At 43.1% G+C, this 18,303-nt stretch overlaps 1 protein-coding gene and 1 long non-coding RNA gene across 4 annotated transcripts in view; both read right to left on the reverse strand.

Annotated features, from left to right (window-relative positions):
• RAB3B (RAB3B, member RAS oncogene family) overlaps positions 1 to 18,303 on the reverse strand; it is a 55,842-nt gene that overhangs the window by 12,110 nt on the left and 25,429 nt on the right. The gene's annotated exons all lie outside the window — the stretch shown is intronic.
• Positions 10,453 to 13,328, reverse strand: LOC140003146 (uncharacterized). The gene is made up of 2 exons (XR_011811185.1): positions 12,922 to 13,328; positions 10,453 to 11,433 (listed from the first exon to the last, which is right to left on the reverse strand). It is a non-coding gene; the product is annotated as an uncharacterized lncRNA (long non-coding RNA).

The raw sequence follows: 18,303 nt of genomic DNA on the forward strand, positions 1-18,303 counted from the left end.
GCTCTTCTCTGATTTAGCCTCAATGCAATAACCAAATGTTAGCAGAGTTCACTGGAAGATGGCACTTCAAAGCAGAGACAGTGGAAAACAGTCCAGCAGTGTACCTGGCAAAAGACATCTGTGTTGCAATTTTGTGTCATGGTCAGAAATACATCATTGAGATGGATGATGTGGGTGATTTGGTTCTTACCTGAGGTTAGAGACAACAATTAAAGGCTGGATGAAGTGAAAATTGTTATACAAAGTGAATTTGATATGGACTGTCCTGATCACAGTAGCTGAGGGGCATATGCTAATTCAAGACTTATTTACCCTCTTCTGCAGCTTAATTCTCTTTGCCTGTGGAGCGCTGAAGAATAACTTTATCTGCAGTTTGCATTTCTATGTTCAGCCTGACAGCACAAAGGTGAAGCTCTGGCTCTGGCACGTACAACAGAAGAATTTCAAAATACTCACACCAGCTGGAAAATATGCCAGCTACCATCTGCTGGATGACAACAACATTTATTCCTCGCATTTCCAGTGGTCTGCTCAAACTGGAGAATATTTCTACATCAGATCAGTAGTCCTCTAGCCAATCTGCTCCCTCTGGACCTGCCTACTGAACCGGGGACAGAAGTTACATGCTTCAAATAGGATGTAGGATGTATCTACTATTTGAACAAAACATTTCATCCACCTTTTGGTCAAGAGCAACTGCATGAAATAGCTGCAGGGTGGCATAGGGCCTTATCTTCAAAGGGAATGCTCAGTACACGGTATTGACTGCTGGTTACTCTTACAGGTCATCAGATCTGTGATGAGCCCTGAAGTCCTCCAAAACCCCCACTTCAGAAAGCATTCACTGCCATTAGTTTAAAACGTGATTAACAAAAACATTCTTTCTCTAGAGAAAAAGATCTAGAAAGGACTTATTCACATAGCTACCTGGAAGAGAAAAATAAATCCATACAGAGCACTCTTCCAGGAGCATAGGGTACGTTTCTGATCAAACACATCACAATCCAGAGAAAATACATGAGGTGCAATGGGCTGGAAATCCAGCTTTTAAAATCCTAGTCCATAGGTCCCATGAATGCAGCTTTATTTATTTATTTGCATGCAATAGACATTGTTGGCCCCTCCAGAACACACTCAAGCAAGTATATGAGAAGGGAAAACATCAATGATCACCTGTTGTTTGGCACCAGCACATCACAGAGGCTCTCTGTAGGAGCAAGGCGCTTGTAAATAAGCTCCCCGCAGCTTGCTTAAAAGGCTCAGCCTATTGCACTGCCATGAGACTATCCACAGCTCTAACAGAAAGTCAATCTCCCAGGGCAGAGATTATGCAGCATGAATGTTGCTGGGTCTCCACCACACCCCAGGAAAGATGAAGAGATTTTTCACTGGGACTTGTGCGCTTCTTTCAAGGCAGGGTAGTCCACTGGCTGACCATGGTGAGGCATTATGGCTAAGAAATATTTCTCCGATTCCCTCCTGACAAGAAGCACCAGAGTGAGGTGGACATCACCTTGCAGCCTGAGGGATCATTTCTTCTCCTGCCCTTGATAAATCCAACACAGAGCTCTCCTGCTCACTGACACTGCACCCTCACTTAGCTGCCGAGCAGCTAAATCAGCTGGGCTGTCTGGCTCCTGCCTGTACTCCTTCAGGTAGGAAGGGTCTCTGAGCAATATTTTCACTCTGTTAATAAGGAGAGACATGATAGTTGCTTTATTTTAGCCTGATTTCCTGAGGACACAAGGTTTATAAAACCACTGGTCTCCACACGCGCTTGTGTTTATGCTTATTCTAACTCTGGAAATTACGAATGCATTTCAAGTCAAATCTGATCAAAAGTCAATCTTGGCGGTATGCTCTTACAAATGGTATAAAAATAGCTGGAATGGAGAAGAGAAACATTAAGCACACACTAAGCTCAAGTGCAGCGCTTATCTTTCTCAGACACAAAAGGATCCACAGGAGAGGTTTTCTTCATGCCTCATTAGGACAAAACACCTCTCTCTTTAGGAGAAAGACCTAAATCAGTATAAATAACTTCTCAGATACTACAAAGGATGAAAAAAAATAAAATAAAATCCAAGGGTAGTCAGGCTTCTTTAATTCACATGCTCACAGAGTTACTGTTTGCTGGTTCTACCTCCCAATTCTCACCTCATGTTTTCTGTTTAAATAGCCCCTTTTTGGCTTAGGGCAGGAGGTTGATCAGGCAGTAGGAAACCACAAGCAGCATTGTTCAGCTACACACAGAATAATTCGGAAAGAAACAATTCAACAATGGCTTGGAGCAAGGAGTCAGCTCTGAGGAGGTCCTGGGAAGCCTGAAGGGACAAGGGACCCTCTAAAGCAGGCGCTGGCACAAGCGCAGTGACTGTGTTCACTGAGGAACTTCACTCAGCCCAGACTTCATCTGCATGACAGGAAGGCCATGGGGCTGCCTGAAGACAGTCAAGTTTGGTAATTCTAGATTGCTGGGTTTTGTATCCCCCCATGAACCCCGGTGGCCCTGATGTGTACCTCAGTGAGAGGTGGGGACGGGGCAGCAGGGGGCACAGAGCCCCGGGGGGCTGCAGGCATTTGCTTAGTGACAGCCTGCTCTGGGTGGGCACAGTGCTGCCCTCGTTAGGAAGGCAACTTGCACGTTCATTAGTGTACACTTTGGTGCCTACCTCCTCGGGTTATCTGGGAAGAGGGAGGCCAAAAACAAGCATTCTATATCTCACGGTATGTAAAGTTTCTTCACAGCCTTGCCCTAGCAGTAAGGTGGCCTGAGGCAGAGGTGCCATTCACCTCTACGTGACACTGGGGTTCCCAGCTCAGGCTTACTGCACAGGAACAGAGCACCTTTTCTCCCCATAAAGGTTTTTAGTCACATGTCTCCAAAGCCCTTTGAATCTCCTAGTATCACCCTAACGTCAATTTTTTCCTCAGGTTATGTTAGATTCTTAGACAGCTCTAAAAGGACTTAATTTCCCTGTCTCACACTCTGTTTTACGCTTTGTGTGAACTAACCCCACCCCCCAAGCACACACACAGATTTTTCAACAGAAATGAAAGAAAACAAACTGCAGAATCCGAGCTCTATTTCTTCAGCTCGTACACTAACCACCCTTACATCTGTTTAAAACACCATGAGCCACAGGTAATTAGGCGTTTCAGTTTTGCGTACGAGACATTTATCTAATGAAGGAGAGAAATAACTGACGCAGATTGCTTTTTTTTTTTTTTTTTTTCCACCCCTGAAGTTGTTTGCAAGATTTCCAGGTAGAACACAAACTCATTAGAGGACCAGAGAAGCAAGCAGACAAGGCACAGGCGGGGACGAGCAGAAACCCGCTGCAGCTCTAATTAACAGTCTAGCCAAATGCCTAGGAAGAAGAGTCTGAGCCTTCAGCATCCAGAAGCCTGCCTGGCTCTCCCTGATGAGGAATCAGATAGCTTAGTTATAGCCAAGCACAGAAGGGCCTCTGTGAGGTATATTTACACTAATGTGCTAACAAGTCTGTTCTTTTGGAGCTTACATATGTGCCTGTCCTTGATATAAACAATTAAACAAACCCCGCAAGACCATTAGTTGGGAGCTTGAATCAAAAAAATGGAAGGTTTTGCATTAATGAGTAATCAAAATTCAGTGTTTATCACAGGAAAAAAGATCTAAATGCATCTGCATCATGTGCAGATGCCCTCTGCTCACAAGGTCCATCACCTAAACATTCAGATGAGCACAACCATCTTTTTGTTGTTTACTCGGCTGTCTCAACAGAAACAGCGAGGAACTTGCAGAGGAAACACACTTGAATTTTTAAAAGCCCCACAGATGATCTTTGCTGCTGGTCTGAAAAGTCAGAGTCCCTACCATTGCTCTTCTAATGAAGATTTTCCAGCCACAAGTCCTTTGTACAAAATAAAATGTCACCAAAAGTTCTCATCTGCACCAGATTTAATCCTCTCAGCACCGTGACTTTTCCAGCAGCGTACGTGACAGTCTTTATAACAAATAAACCTTGCAGTTCTTTGAAGGATTTGTTGTTGTTGTTGTTTTTCAAAGAATAATAATACCTAAGAGCAGAAGCTACCTGTTGTCCAGCTGGATGGCAACAACTGCAAACTGCACGTACGGCAATCCACTGCTGCTATGTACTTAACACCTTCCTTGCGTAGGCTGCTGAGAGACTCAGAGCAGAGGCTTGTATCTACCTCAGTCACCAGCACCAAGCACAACTGCCAAAGGCTATTGCTATAGCTTTTAGGTATAGCTTTCTGCACCTTGTTCCAAGTCTGGTCAGCCTTGGAGACAGGGTAATCAACTCCATGACCCAGTGTTTATAGGGGCAGCAAGTTGTTTGACATCGAAACTCCAGGAGATCCCTGTCTCCCTGCCACCAGGGCTCAGCTCTCAGCAAGACTGGGCACCTCAGCTCTTTTTCTCTACAAGACAGGTAACCCAAATAAGCAAGAAAAAGGCGTATCTTGCAAGCAGAGGGCTGTTTGTCCTGCTTCAGGGCAATCTGGGGCTCCTACTCAACCCATTTATGTCCATGACCTGTTTACTTTCCTTTCCACATGGATGAGGAAACATCTGTGCTCATGTGAAGCCTTCTCAATTCCATGCCAGCATCACTGCTGTGAAAAAATAGTGCTGCTCTGCATCCATAACCTCTGCTGCTCTCTTCCCAGCTGCAGACAGATCCCTCTGGCTGTGGGTGCAGCCTTCTCTGCTGCTGCCCTGTCCTTCCTTCCTCGCTCCTAGTTAGCTGCTCAAATCTAGGGAATCAACCAGTATTTCCTCACCTTTCTGGACTGCTGCAACGTGAAGTGTTAAATTTCTTGTGACCTCCAGCAGTTCTAGTTGGTTTGTTCGATATTATTGATGCCTGCTGCGAGATGGCCAGTATGCTCCAGTCTGACCTCTTGCATCTCAGCAGGCATGTGTCAGCCTGCGTGCTTTGGGGCCGAGACTTCCTCAGCTGAGTGTTTGCCTAATGCTCGGTGCGGTGCTCTGCCATCAGACCTCCTGCAAACTACATGAACATGCACATATTTCCTCCGCAAAAGTGGACTTTTGACTGAAAGCCACCAAGAATCAGCTAAACAGAAGTCACTTGGAGTAGGAGGGAAAAAATCTACTGAGAATCACACAGGTGAGTGGAGAGAGTGACCTGTGACAGACTAGTATGTGACATTAATGAGGAAATGCTAATGTTGAGCTTACTGTTCCTGCTGGCAGCTAGAAATAGGAACAAACAGACAAGCAAGATGAGTCACTGGTTAAGACATGGAAAAGATGTGATGTCATGAAAAGTCTGTGAAGTTTCAGTTGCTGCCAGGAGCAAAATAACACCTGGTTCCTTCAGAGCTCCACTCTGATTAAAATGCTCCAGTTCAATGGATCATATTGAGCATGTTTTTTTCCTCTCTTGCTATTGAGTGCTCCCATTGCCCAGGAGTCACTGGAACCTACTCAGACACATTTAGATACCTTGAGAGCCAGTTCCTTTTGAGTAATATTAGCAATGTGCAGCAAAATGTTTTTTTGCCAGAAAAAAAGCAACACACGCACAAAAACCCTGTACTTTATATAAAAGGTTCTAACCCTGCAAAGTGTTTTTTAAGCATTGCCCCTTCTTCACTTTAAATGGAAGTAAAATGAGAAGCCTTGGAAAATCTCAGTACCATCAGTTGCAAACACTTCACTCTCCCATCCTATTGTGCTTAGGCTGTACAGCAGCTGCTGCCACCCTGTTTTCTATAGTGTTCTCACATAACTGCTTCCACCATGGAGATGGAGGGTTCATGACAATCAGAAACTTTCAATACAAGCACAGCCTACCATAGCTCACCACCACCTAGTCAGTCCTCAAGGACCTCATTCTTGACCCCCTCCAATTCTGAAGTCGTGCTCTGTGGGGTACAAACTTGGTGGCTGGGTGTCCCTCCAGGTGAGGCACTGCACCTACCGACTGCTTTTCTCTTTAAAGTACTTCTGCAAACTCAGCTGATGGACAAAGAGAAAAAGTTAGCACAGGTTGACTTCACCAACCATTACAGCAGTCTGGGGGATTGGAATATTCCAACAGTTTGAACTCATTCATCAGCTCCACACCATTTAGGACAAAAAGTGAATAACTGAAAATGCAGAGGGGTGAATTTTCTCAGCAAAATGTAACTTCCAAACTGGACTCAAACCAAGGTACTGTGATTAACTCTCCTGCTCATGACCTACTAATAAGTAAAAGAAAAATATTTCTATTTTTCTGGGTGCCTTCAGATTCTAGTAAAGATTAGGGGCAGTTGCTCTTCCTGATTTGTTAAGTAGAAAGGAGGACTGAAATTGGGCTGTTTACTTATGAACATTATCTGCTCTTCTAATCTTTTTATAGGTTGAGTTTCTCTGTTAGAAGATTTAAAAGATTCTGGCTGCAAAAAAAGAGGAATTACATGAAAAGGTACACCTAGAGATTAAGTTCATTGCATGCATTTCTTAATTCTTACGAAACTGAAGAGTTGTATGTTTCATAAGCAAAGGATTAATATGAAGATCATTCTGGTATTTTTTGATTCTTCCAGTTACCTTGACAGAAAAATAAGTAAGTGCCGAGAATAAAAATACGTAGCATCTATACCATGTACCTATTCCCAACTTCCACTCTTCTAACTGCAAATAAACAATACAAGGTAACAGCAAACAAAATTCAAATGCATCACATCTCTCAAAAGACCATCCACTGAGGGCGAGAAAATCATCACTGATGCAATGAAAAATATTTAAGTAGTAAGAGTCTAGAATTAGAAGCATTTTTGGCACTGAATGCAATTTTATATAAGAACAGTTTGCCACTTTTGCATGACCTTTCTAGTTGTTCCCCATATATTAATTCTGTTAATCAACCACTGTAAGAACAGCTGTACGACCCTGAGATGTCTGAGCTATGTTAGCCACTATAAGGGCATTAATTACAGCTACAGGTGTTGGAAAGCAGATAAATCACTCACAGGCAGAGTACCTCAGAAGCACCACTACATTACTGTGAACAAGCAAGCCTGGACACCCTAGCTGGGACTTCAGTGCACTGGATAGACGCGAGCTGGTCCAGCTCCCACTGTTTGGGTCATGACGACTGTCTGCTAAACCATGGAGATAAACAACAGAAAGGAAAATCGCAATGCATTATACGTTATAAATCAACTGCCAAAAGAACAAATGAAAAATTTGTGAGGAGGAAGTTAAATGATCTGTGATACAAATCTGGCTAAATTCAGTAATCTGGTTCTTTGATCTGGAAAGTAACAGGAGCAGGTGAAGGGAATTAGCGTTATCCTGCTATCAGCCTCCCTCCCCCTCAAACCCACGCAAGCAGAACAGAGCAAATCCCAGCCAGGAGAGCAGCAGAACGAGACCCAGACTTCCTGGAGCCTATTTCTAGGTGATCAAATGTCATGGTAACCAGCAGGAGAGGCAGCGACAGGGGCTGCTCGGGTCTGCGTGAGGCCGGGCAGCAGCTCCCGGCTCACATCACGGTGGTACCCAGCCCTTGCCACTGCTGCCTGCATCCCTTGCTGCATGGCTCCAGGCAAGGCCTTCGGTTCACTCATTTCCAAAGTAAATATTTATGTGCAAAGGTGTTCATGTAGCTTAATGGCTGTACGCCTGGAGAGCTGTTTGTACCCCTAATGGTAAGGAAACTTAGTTTAGTATTCTGCTGCGAGCATCACTCCAAGGAAATGTTCCTATCTGCAAGAGATTTCAGAATATTTGGTAGCGCATTAAGGCTAAATCTGGGCCTCACACTTTACATCCCCCCCCTCCAGTACATATTATGTCAAGGGTGTCAACTCTAAAATAAATGCTCCGAAATTTTGGGCAACCTGCTTTAGGTGGCTCTGCTCGAGCAGGCGGTCGGACCAGACAACCTCCAGAGGTCCCTTCCCACCTCAGCCATGCTACAACTCTGTGATTTTGGTTAAATCTTTATGACATTTGTCAGATTAGAAGATCAAACTAAATGATGGCTGGGGGCAACAAAGCATACATTAAATTAAAGGGCAGCAGCAAGAAGAAAATAGCCAATGACTGTTTATATTAAGAACCACACAAAATATTCTTTGAAACCACTTACGTTGTTTTTCAAGATTTGGTGGAAATTAAGAATTGATCAGGCAATTTCCAGTGTATTATCTTCCAAATTAGAGAAAAGAGCAGATTAGTTATAGCTCAAAATTTTTGCAGGGATGGGAGTTTCACTTAAAATTGTACTGAGAAATAATTCAAATAACTTGCAATCGAAGGTAGGACGTCTGTCCAGAACCCTGCCACAACAGGACAAAGCTGCTGTGAAAACACCAGAACCAGGAGCCCACTGAAGGGGACAAGAGTTCTCCCCCAGTTTTCCCCAGTGCAGGGTCTTTGACAGGACAGGACCAGAGGTAAACTGCCCCCCACGTTACTCATTACATAACAGCACATTGCCAAATAAATGTGCCCAGGGACAGCAGCTGCCCACCCCAAGCACTGGGGGAATCATTTCTAGTTCTCTGAATGCTGTTCTCTGAGGCCTTTGTATCAGGAACACAGAAGGTCTACCAAACTTAGGATTTTGTCCATGTTTCTACGATCTTTCTGAAGCCCCACTGCTGAATTCAGGTCAGCATTAAATGAAATTATAAAAGCATTTAAGGTTTTAGAACTCAAGAAAGTGGAGTAAAAGCTTAAAGACAGCAAAACCCAAAAGCAATCTGAAGCACATAAACCAGAAGGTAAATAAAAAGGAACAAATGCCTGCATCTCACTTCAGTGAAAGTTTGAAGTATGGTTTCCAAATATTGGAATTTAGAAATGACATAGATCCCACTAGCTCATAAGTTCACAATTGTTAGAGATGTGCACATACTCTGAAAAGCCATGCAAAAAATAAATCTGATACAGTTCTCGTTGGTGAAATGAAAGGGGTTTTGCTTAAATTCACAAATATTTCAAGAAAGCCAATCAAATGGAATTTGAAACTTTGCATGTAAATTCAGATCTCTGCTGAGAGTAGAAAGGAAAATTTTCATCTAAAGGACAGCTGTTGTGGAGTAGCTGAATTCTAAGCCTCCATTTTTTGATGCTTACAAGTACTTTGTTAACCACAACAGCACATGCACGATGATGCTCAGTAACAGCACAAGACAAAGAAAATCTGCTACCATTTACCATTATGTTTTCTATTTTAACCACAAAGTCCAGATGTTGAACTGCAGATTTCATTGTGCAGCAGCTGCAGATGGCTCTGCTGCGCTCCTGAGGCAGTTCAGTGAGCAGCTGTGAGGTCCCTCTGGGGCTGCCACACGCTTACAATGCCTACAGGCTTTTCGGTCTGCTGTCTTTTTTGCAGGCTACTTTAAGTTCGTCCACCTTTGTGCTTGACGCTGACTCCTCCTTTACATTTGGAAAAAAGGTCATGAGCAAATACTTCTTGATATCTTTGTGGGATTCTTTATTGTGTGATAATTTTACTGGGTACTAATCACTTCATCACCTCTTGGTGCTCCTGTGGGTATCCCCACAGCACCCCCGTTCTCTCCAGGCCATGTGCTGCTGCCTAGCCTTTGGCCAGAGAACACACTAAATGCCTGAATGGCTCCAATTTTACTAATGAGAAGCACATCTTTGTATCTACCTTTCTAGAAAGACAGAAGAAAACCACAACAGATTTCCCAACTGAAGAAAACGTTTTGTTGGCATCATAAAAAAGCACATGACTAATTTATATAAATAACTCTAATTTATCCAAATAAAATTCTACACCAGTTCCAGTCCTTGCCCAGCCAGTCCCAGCCTATCAAGAACCGCTCCTCCCTGCTCTAAGACCATAAGGGACTACCATTCAGATTTTCCCTACCACAATTACCTATTTGAAATGTTCCAATTGCTTTCTCCATTAACTGTTTAGAAAACTGAGTTTTAGCAGCACTTCCCGGCAGGAATCACACCGCATTCCTTCTAAGGATACTGCACATAAGCCCTTTTAGGAGCAAGTCAAAACAAAATCCATTCCTCTAGACCCCTTTTTGAGGACAAATGGTTTTGCTAGGGAATTCAGCAAAAAAAGGAAATAAAGCCCCATCTAAAGGAAAAAAAATATGGAAGAGCTGGCTCATTGAAAAAGACCCCAAGAAGTCAAAGTACATTTCAAACAGACTTAGCAAGCAGACGACAGCTGGGACAATCACATCATGCTCTGCAGCAGACCCACAACTCTGACACTCCTGGAATATCATGTCAGCATTTCAGGTGATCAGGATTTCAGTCCTGATCAGCATTTACAGAAGCTGCTGGGCCCACCTTACACTGCTTTTGAGTCTAAACAGCTGGAAAATGAGCACTAATGGATGCTCCCACCAGTGTGAAACTCAGTTGAAGCCAACGAAGAACAAACAAATATCGACAAGAAAAATACTGGTGGAGAACTATCACATTTCTAATGATTTATTAAGCAATGCAAGGCATAAAAGCTACAGACCATTTCAAACCCAATTTGCTGCTAGGCTAATATGTGTACATGTACACAGGTGGTAAAGGTCAAAGAACTGTCATCCTAGCAGGAAAAACGTTAGCTGCTGGGGAGAATTTTGGTTTGCTGTAGCAACATTGTTTACACATTTTTAAAGGATTTGAGCTAGCTTCTACTCAGGGCAACAAAATTACTTTTATCAGGGGCAGATCTACTTGGAGCCTACTCTTGCACTTACCAGCACAGCTCAGTTCAGCACAGATTTGAGGAGATGCATTTGGTGACTGAAGTCTGATATACAATAAACCCCAAATTATCAGGTGCTGCCTGCATTCAGTGACCTCGGTGAATAACCCTGTATAGGCAGAGGTCTTGACCTCTCCCATGAGATGAAATTTATAGATAATAGGAAAAGCAGATACGGGATTGGCCATGTAATCTGTTTCTCAAAACACCTAACAGCCCAACCAAACAAGGCTGTAAAAAGAGTTGTTAATGACAACTCCAATTTGCCTTATTTAAAGCAAGTAAAGATCCTACATGCAGGAGGGACTATACGAGATCGTATTTGTACAGAAGACAAAGTACAGCATGTTTTATAGATCAGAAATAGTGAGGTATCATTCTTCATTAAACTCTACCAATTTTACATTCATACAGCTTCCCAAAATAAGGAAACTGCACAGCATCACTCCAAACAAGCAAAGGTCTATCAACAGATCTGTAATTGAAGCAATCATAGTACCAGGCACAATGCAAGCACAAGTTCATGCATAAGCATTGTGCTGCTTCCTAAATCACCCAGACTGTCCGTCAGGAGAAAATTGATAGCAGGTTCTCAGGACCACCAGCTCGGTTCAACGTAGGGCAATTCTACACTCCATTACCATCACACTTGCAGAAACACCTCCCAGCATGGCAATGATGTTGTCCTGTTACACTGGGGGAAAAAAAATACTGAAATATTTATCAAATGAAGCTAACTTTCTTAGCAAGAACTAATCTCTGGGTAGTAAGAGCTTCTCTGCCTTCATGTGTAGCCATGCAATTTGCCTGGAGAAGGTCCAACAAGTTGATTTTTTGAGGAACACAAGTTATTTACTATGACAGATGAATAGCAGCCCCTTAGGGTGTGTTCTTGTCCCACTCCAGTCCACAATCACTCCTCCTGACTGAAAAGGTGCAGAAGCAAACTTTGGGACACAGCATAACCTACACGTGAGCAGAATTAGATCTGCCAATGACCTGAAGACATTTTAACACTAACACTAACGGGACCTGACTTCAACAGTATAACTTCTCCTAAACATGATGAAACTACACTTAAATGAACTGCACTTTTTTCCCCACCACTTTTTTGCCTTACTTTGATGTCAAAGTATTAAAACTTAACTCAATTTTGGAGGCTGTAGAGCAACAGTGGAAGCTTTACCATTGGCTGTCTGGATCTGATGCTTTTACCAAGATTCAGACAGTGACAGGATCTGGTCTTGCAGGAAACCAATAATTAGTTTCCATTTCACTGGGATACTTGTACCTGAACAGTATTGCCAAAGAGCTCAGAGAACAAAACATATCCCTGTTTGAAGCATTAATAAAATTAATGCAAAGAACAGAAAGGAAAAGAAGAGCTTGTCTCCTCACAGCACCCGGATCTTCTTTCTCCATCCAGCATACTAAAGGTCATTTCCCTGACCAAAGGTTTTCTCGTCATCTTGCAAGTCAGTTTAAAAATGACAGAAGCCAAAATAACATCTAGATCTCTTTGCTTAGCTGTCTCCTTTTGCTGGCTCTCCAGACGAAGCCCGAAGGGAAAGCAGCATTCCTGCATTCCTGTCCAATCTGTACTGTCTGCAAACACACTTGCAAAGGGAGAGACAGCAAGCACATCCTGACTTACAAACAGAGCCCCAGCATATCTCAGCAGCACCCTTAACCAGGCCCTTTTAGCAGACCTCTGGTACCATCAGAACCCGTTTTCAGCCAGCACCTGCAGCTGAAGGAGGGAATCCTAAGATCTGATCCTTGACAAAGAGTCTTTGCCACAGCTGAGCAGCACCTTGGGCCAGCCTTCCTGATGCTGAGTGACTGAAAATTTCCCGGATCCTAGTTATCTTCCACAAGTGGGGCATAAATAAACGTGCTGCAAAATTTAATCCACAGTATGTACTCTTCCTGGAGTCAAACAGTCAGACGATAAATATTAGATGACAAAGAACATACACCTCAGTTCTAATCTCAAAGCAGCCTTCCACCTCACTAACGAAGTCATATCAAATCAGCCCTGCATTCATTAGGACAGTTGCATCAACAGACAGCAAGTGTTATATAAAATTTCTTAGATAAGCTCAGACAACATTCTGGCACTTGTTTACTTCATTTTAATTAACGAACAGACTAGTTGGAATCCGATGTAAACATAACCAACCTCCACATATGCCCTATCTTTCAGAACAGCTGAATGACGAGACCTGCAGGAGCAACCTCCATCCATGCTTGCTTCAGTGACGGGTTCACTGCTCTGCCACTTTGAAAATGGAAGGGGCCACATTTCTGCGTGGAAAGAAGAAAGCCAGCAAGTAGTAAAGGTGCATCTGACAGGCAGAGAAGTTCACCTCTGCACCCAAGGAAGAAAATGGAAGGGATCATACTAGATACCAGTCTTCGCCTTTGTCATAAACGAGCCAGGACCGGGGCTACAGGGTCTTTCTGCCCAGCTGAATAGCTATTTCTGCAACTCCCAAGCAACACTAGAAACTAAGGATGATCAAACTGTGTTAGCCTGGTCATGCTCAGTAAGATGGAGTAACTCCTACTGATCTGCCTTTTGTCTTTTTTTTTTTTTGAGATCTTTGTCTGGAGTTTCTCCTGTCACTTTTGGGGGTTTGGCCAAACTTAGATTATGAAGAAATCTGATAAGGCATAAGATATTGAAAGTCAAAGATGCATTTTACTGATGCTCTGTTTACATCCAAGAGACTCAGATGAGGATTTGATGTTCCCTAACACATGCCTGTAAGCGTGTAGCAGCATTCCCCTGGAGCATTTCCATTTTGTCAATCTGACATAATCTGGACGCTGACAATTTCATCATAGAATAACGTAGATTGGTGTGCAGTCTGCACAAGAATTAAATCCACACTGTCACTACCTCTACATCTATGTGATTATCGAAAAAACATTTTTTCAGACATCATTCTCAGATTCCAGGAGCAAATTATGGAGATACAATTAATGAAATTATTTAAAGAAAACAGAAACTCGATTATAGGCTTCACATTGTGTCTCAATTACACTGCTTAGGTCAGACTTCTCAGGTGTTAATAGGATTGTTAAAACAAAGAAAATGAACAAGTGAAGGAAAAAAAATCAACCAGGCACAATCATAATGCTCATAATTAGCACCTTTGTTTTACTGAAGGTATCAGAAAGCTTCAATAGCAGTGTAGTTGAGCATCAGAGAGTTTTCAAACACACAATTATAATAAAAGGAAAAACAAGAAATTCAAAAACAATGTGCTATATTAACTTGATATTGCCATGGTAAACAGTTTTACAATTTTGTAAGAAAGGTTATAAAGAACACAAGTTACCATGGTACCATTGTTCCTTCCAGCTTCATGTTTTCAACACAAAGTGAATACATTAAAGGCAACATGGAGCTGTACTTTCTGCACTGCAAATTCATTCATCCTTTTCTGTGGGAAACCGCAATAACCAGCAGAGGATTTTTTTTTTCCAGAGTTTCTTTGCTCACAGAAGTCACCAGCTTGTTATTCATAATTCATTATCCTTTCCACCATTAGAAAATGAAATCATTTCTGTGGTACCTGGATGCAGTTTTCCAAGGTAACTTCAGACAGAGCATCTGAACCAGATTTTGCTTTTGGGTGTGCTGCTGGAGAATGGATGTCTGGATGTCTGATCTCAGCTCAGATTAGCAGCAGATCTACTGCTTATTCACTTGTTCAACAGCAACAAAAACCTGCCAATTAGGAAGCGTGCTCCTGTCACTTCAGATGGACAGCACTAGAGAGGCAGCTCAGAAAATGAGAGAAGAAAGCGTGTCATATGGTATTTAAGCAAAGGAGACAAGCGAACATCGCCAAGGCCTTTTAGGACTCCTACTGAGTCTTTGTGAGAAGCTGTCTCTCTTCACTGACCTGTTACCAGCAAGTGTTTTTCTCCCAGCTGTACAATCGGCTTCCTGCCTCCACTGATTACCTCTAGCCTTCTGGCCACTTCCAGCACCCCAGCCCTGCTTCTATTCCCAGAGTCCTTGCAGTGCAGAGAAGACTTGAATTTGGGGTGTGTGTGACACATCAAGACGTGACAAAGGCACAGCCAGGACTGCTTTGTGTGCTTGCTGAAGTAAAATGGAAATTCTTCAAAGAGTGAGAAATCGATACATTAAAAGAAGAAAACAAAACAACAATCAAACAAAAAATCCAGCCTGGAGGTAGCTACTCATTTATATGGAAATACAGATTCATTTTGCCACAAAGAAACATTAGATTTCATAGGTTCCCATTATGAGCATACTTCATTTGCCATTACTATCTGCTCACCCGCCTGAATGAACACAGGGGTTAACAGCCAAGATTTACTCCCCAAATATCATACACGAACTGCCTCATGGTCATAGCAAGGCTGTCATCTGCCACATCCAGGAGGAGATGCCACCCTGCTGCTTGACAGGAGCAAATTAAATATCATCAAGCCTCTTCCTGTCTTAGTAACTGTGCTCATGTCACTTGAATAAATCCTGCAAAACATATAAAGAAGAAAGTCAGCTTGCTTCATGCTGTGCCCAAGGAAAACTCCAGACTGAGCTACAGGGTGACCTCACCCACCCGCGTGCCCTTCTCCTTCACAGCAGTGCAGTCTTTTCCCCTCTGCACATCCCATTGCCTGGTGGTGAGAGAACTCTACAAGTTTCACCTCCACATCATTCACGTTGTTTCCCTGACCATTGCCAGGATACACCCCCACCTAAAAGACCAGACTTTCTACCATTCAAAGTAGCAGAAATTCATTATTCTGGTTCAGGACAGTGCCCAAATCAACCTCACTGGCACTGCTACCAGCCACGCTGCCAGCACACGCTGAAGTCACCTCAGAGCCTCCCTAGGAGGAAGCAATCGCAGCTCTGTGGTCTGTGGGCGCTCACCAGCTTCCCTAGCCTGCAAGTTGCTTCCCCACCAGGGACAAGCACACAGCTTGAACCTGCGGAGGAACCTGGAGAACTCCCCTCTTCCAGATCAGGCTCAATACAGGAGATTCAGACACTTACAGCCATGCCTTTTCAATCCAGTGCTGAAACATAAAGAAAAATCAAAGAACCAGAAGCTGAGATATACAAGTAGAGGACAATATATAATCCTTTATCTTATACCTATCTAACCAAGTTTATAATTGCTTGCTTTTATCTAGGTATTTACTTGATCCCAACAGTCTTGCCCCTTGGGCAGGCAAGCAGTGGGCATAAAAGAGGGAAACAAAACTGATAGCTGCACAGATACATAATCATTTAAATTACGTATCTTATAGAGGAGCTTTTATACAAGACAGAAAATCATGCATACGTAATGAGACGTCCTTTGCACTCTGGTCCATGACTGTTAGTTGTATTACCTTGGTAGCACAGGCAGTGTGATTACTCTAGTGCTGTAGCCAAAACTTGCAGCAGAGCCAGCTGTAAAACATCCCACTCCTTCTTCTGCTCCTGCAGCAGCTACGTCTGTAGCGATTATTTGCATGTCACCTGCATCAGTTGCTATCAATGACTATACGATGGATTATTACTTAATGTTCTTATATAAATAAGGTTTTTACCTCCTTAAGAAAATGGGTATTTTTGCCTAAGTGGAAAGCATTAGACATTAGCCAGGTCCCCTATAAGAAGAGCTGATTTGCCATGACAATTTCATTTACCTGCCATTTGGAAAGATTTTATAACTTGATACCACATTCACGCAGGTAAGAACAGTGCAGCCTGTTGTTCTAACTCAGATACTTCAAGCAGAGGATGTTTATTAAGGGTTTGCAAAATCACAGCATAGATAAGTTGATGCACACCAAAGAATAGCTACATCAAGGAAGAAACTATCACTTTTAGCTGCTTAAAAAGAACAATATACCATCTTCACACCGATTTACTCCCATACAATACACTAGGAAGGCTTCCTACCTAGAAAGTGAATGCCCACAAGAAAATGAGTTTTTAGCCCCAGGTTTGAGATGCTGAGAACACGGAGTGCTGAACCCAACAATCTGCTCTCTCCTACAACTTTCCACTCTCTTATTACGTTCCTTCTCCCTAAGCAGCATGCACAAAAAACATCTAAAGGGAACTGGATTAATTAAAAACTCGAGGTACGATTTCAAAGATTCCTCCGAGCAGGGTGCCTCTACCTCACGCACCTTCAGTGGGAGTTCAGTACTGCATTTGAACCAAGCCTCCTCCTGAAAGTTTTTAGAAACAAGAGGTTATTTTGGCGCTTTGCCCAGGCAATGCAACCTCCTGGCCCATAGCAAGGAGTTTTGCTGAAAAACAGCATTTTTTTTCCAAACACAGAGCGTGGCAGCTGAAGGCTGTTAGCATCCAGCAGCCGGGGGTTTTCACACACCTCTGCATGGGGGTGGGAAGCCGTGAGCCCCCACACTTGAGGAGTGTGAAGCCAGCCAGGTTAGCCCTGAAACAGCTGCTCTGCTGAAGCAGAGGGAGAACAGCAACTTGCAGGCACTCCGAGCATGGCAGGGAGGGGACTTGCAGGCAGAGAAGCACAGCCACAGCCCCCCTGCTGCAGCTCACAAAGATGCTGCTAGTTACGGGAACCTGAAATTAAATAAATAAAGTAAGCAAGCAAAAAATAAATAAAACAGGCTTTGCTCCCAGCACATAACTTGCTACAAAAGCCTACGAACCACTGAAGGCTCAGAAACCACCAGGATGAGCTTCAAATCTCTGAGCGCTGCCTGGGATAGAATTTGCTTGCGTGCTACTGTGAGCAAAAAAAAAAAAAGTAGCAGGGAAAAAATGAAGGGGAAGAAAAGGGTGCTGAGTTCTTTGACTTTGCATTAGAAACACAACCGCTCAGTGTGCCTTCTTCTCTTCCATGAAACTTCCATAGTGTTTTTTTTTGTTCTATAAAAAAACGTAGTGAAAATAAACACCAGCACCATGTTTTTATTTGTAGTGACAAGAACGTGCTGTCAAGCTGCAATTAGGGCGATACGTGTTCATCAAGGAGGAACCACTGAGAACGCTGCAAAATAGCCCGAGGCTTTTTACTGTACCTTTCATGCCTATCATACAAACGCTATGCGTCAACCAGGCTTGGAACTGAAACAGTCTTTTAGAAATTGATTGTTTCTCATTAGCATATCCTCATGTCGGTAATCAACATCAATCAACTTAAATCAAATTAATTCTCCATGTGTTCAGTTAAAAGGTGTACCGTATGCTGGCTGAAACGTACACCAAACACAATGTGCTGCTGCAGAAAGCTTCCAACAGCAGCATTGGGTCAATTGCCATAAAAAACCCCTCCTATAACTGCTCTCGGCCAGCCCTATGGAGCTCCAGGAGATCCATTACCTGACCTGCTGGAATTGATCAGCAGTGACCCATCAGAGCACGTGCTGCCTCCTCTGGGCCCAATCAAGGGTTAAAGACCAGAGTTCAGTCTCTGATCAAACACCTCCTCCTAGAAATCGCAATTCGCAGGGCGCACCTGGAGCCTCAGCAGTGTCTGCAAGATTTACATCGCGTTATTTAGAGTCATCACTTACTCTACCGAGTTAGACA

This window comes from Anas platyrhynchos, chromosome 8 (assembly GCF_047663525.1).
Source record: "Anas platyrhynchos isolate ZD024472 breed Pekin duck chromosome 8, IASCAAS_PekinDuck_T2T, whole genome shotgun sequence".
Taxonomy (NCBI): Eukaryota; Metazoa; Chordata; class Aves; order Anseriformes; family Anatidae; genus Anas; species Anas platyrhynchos.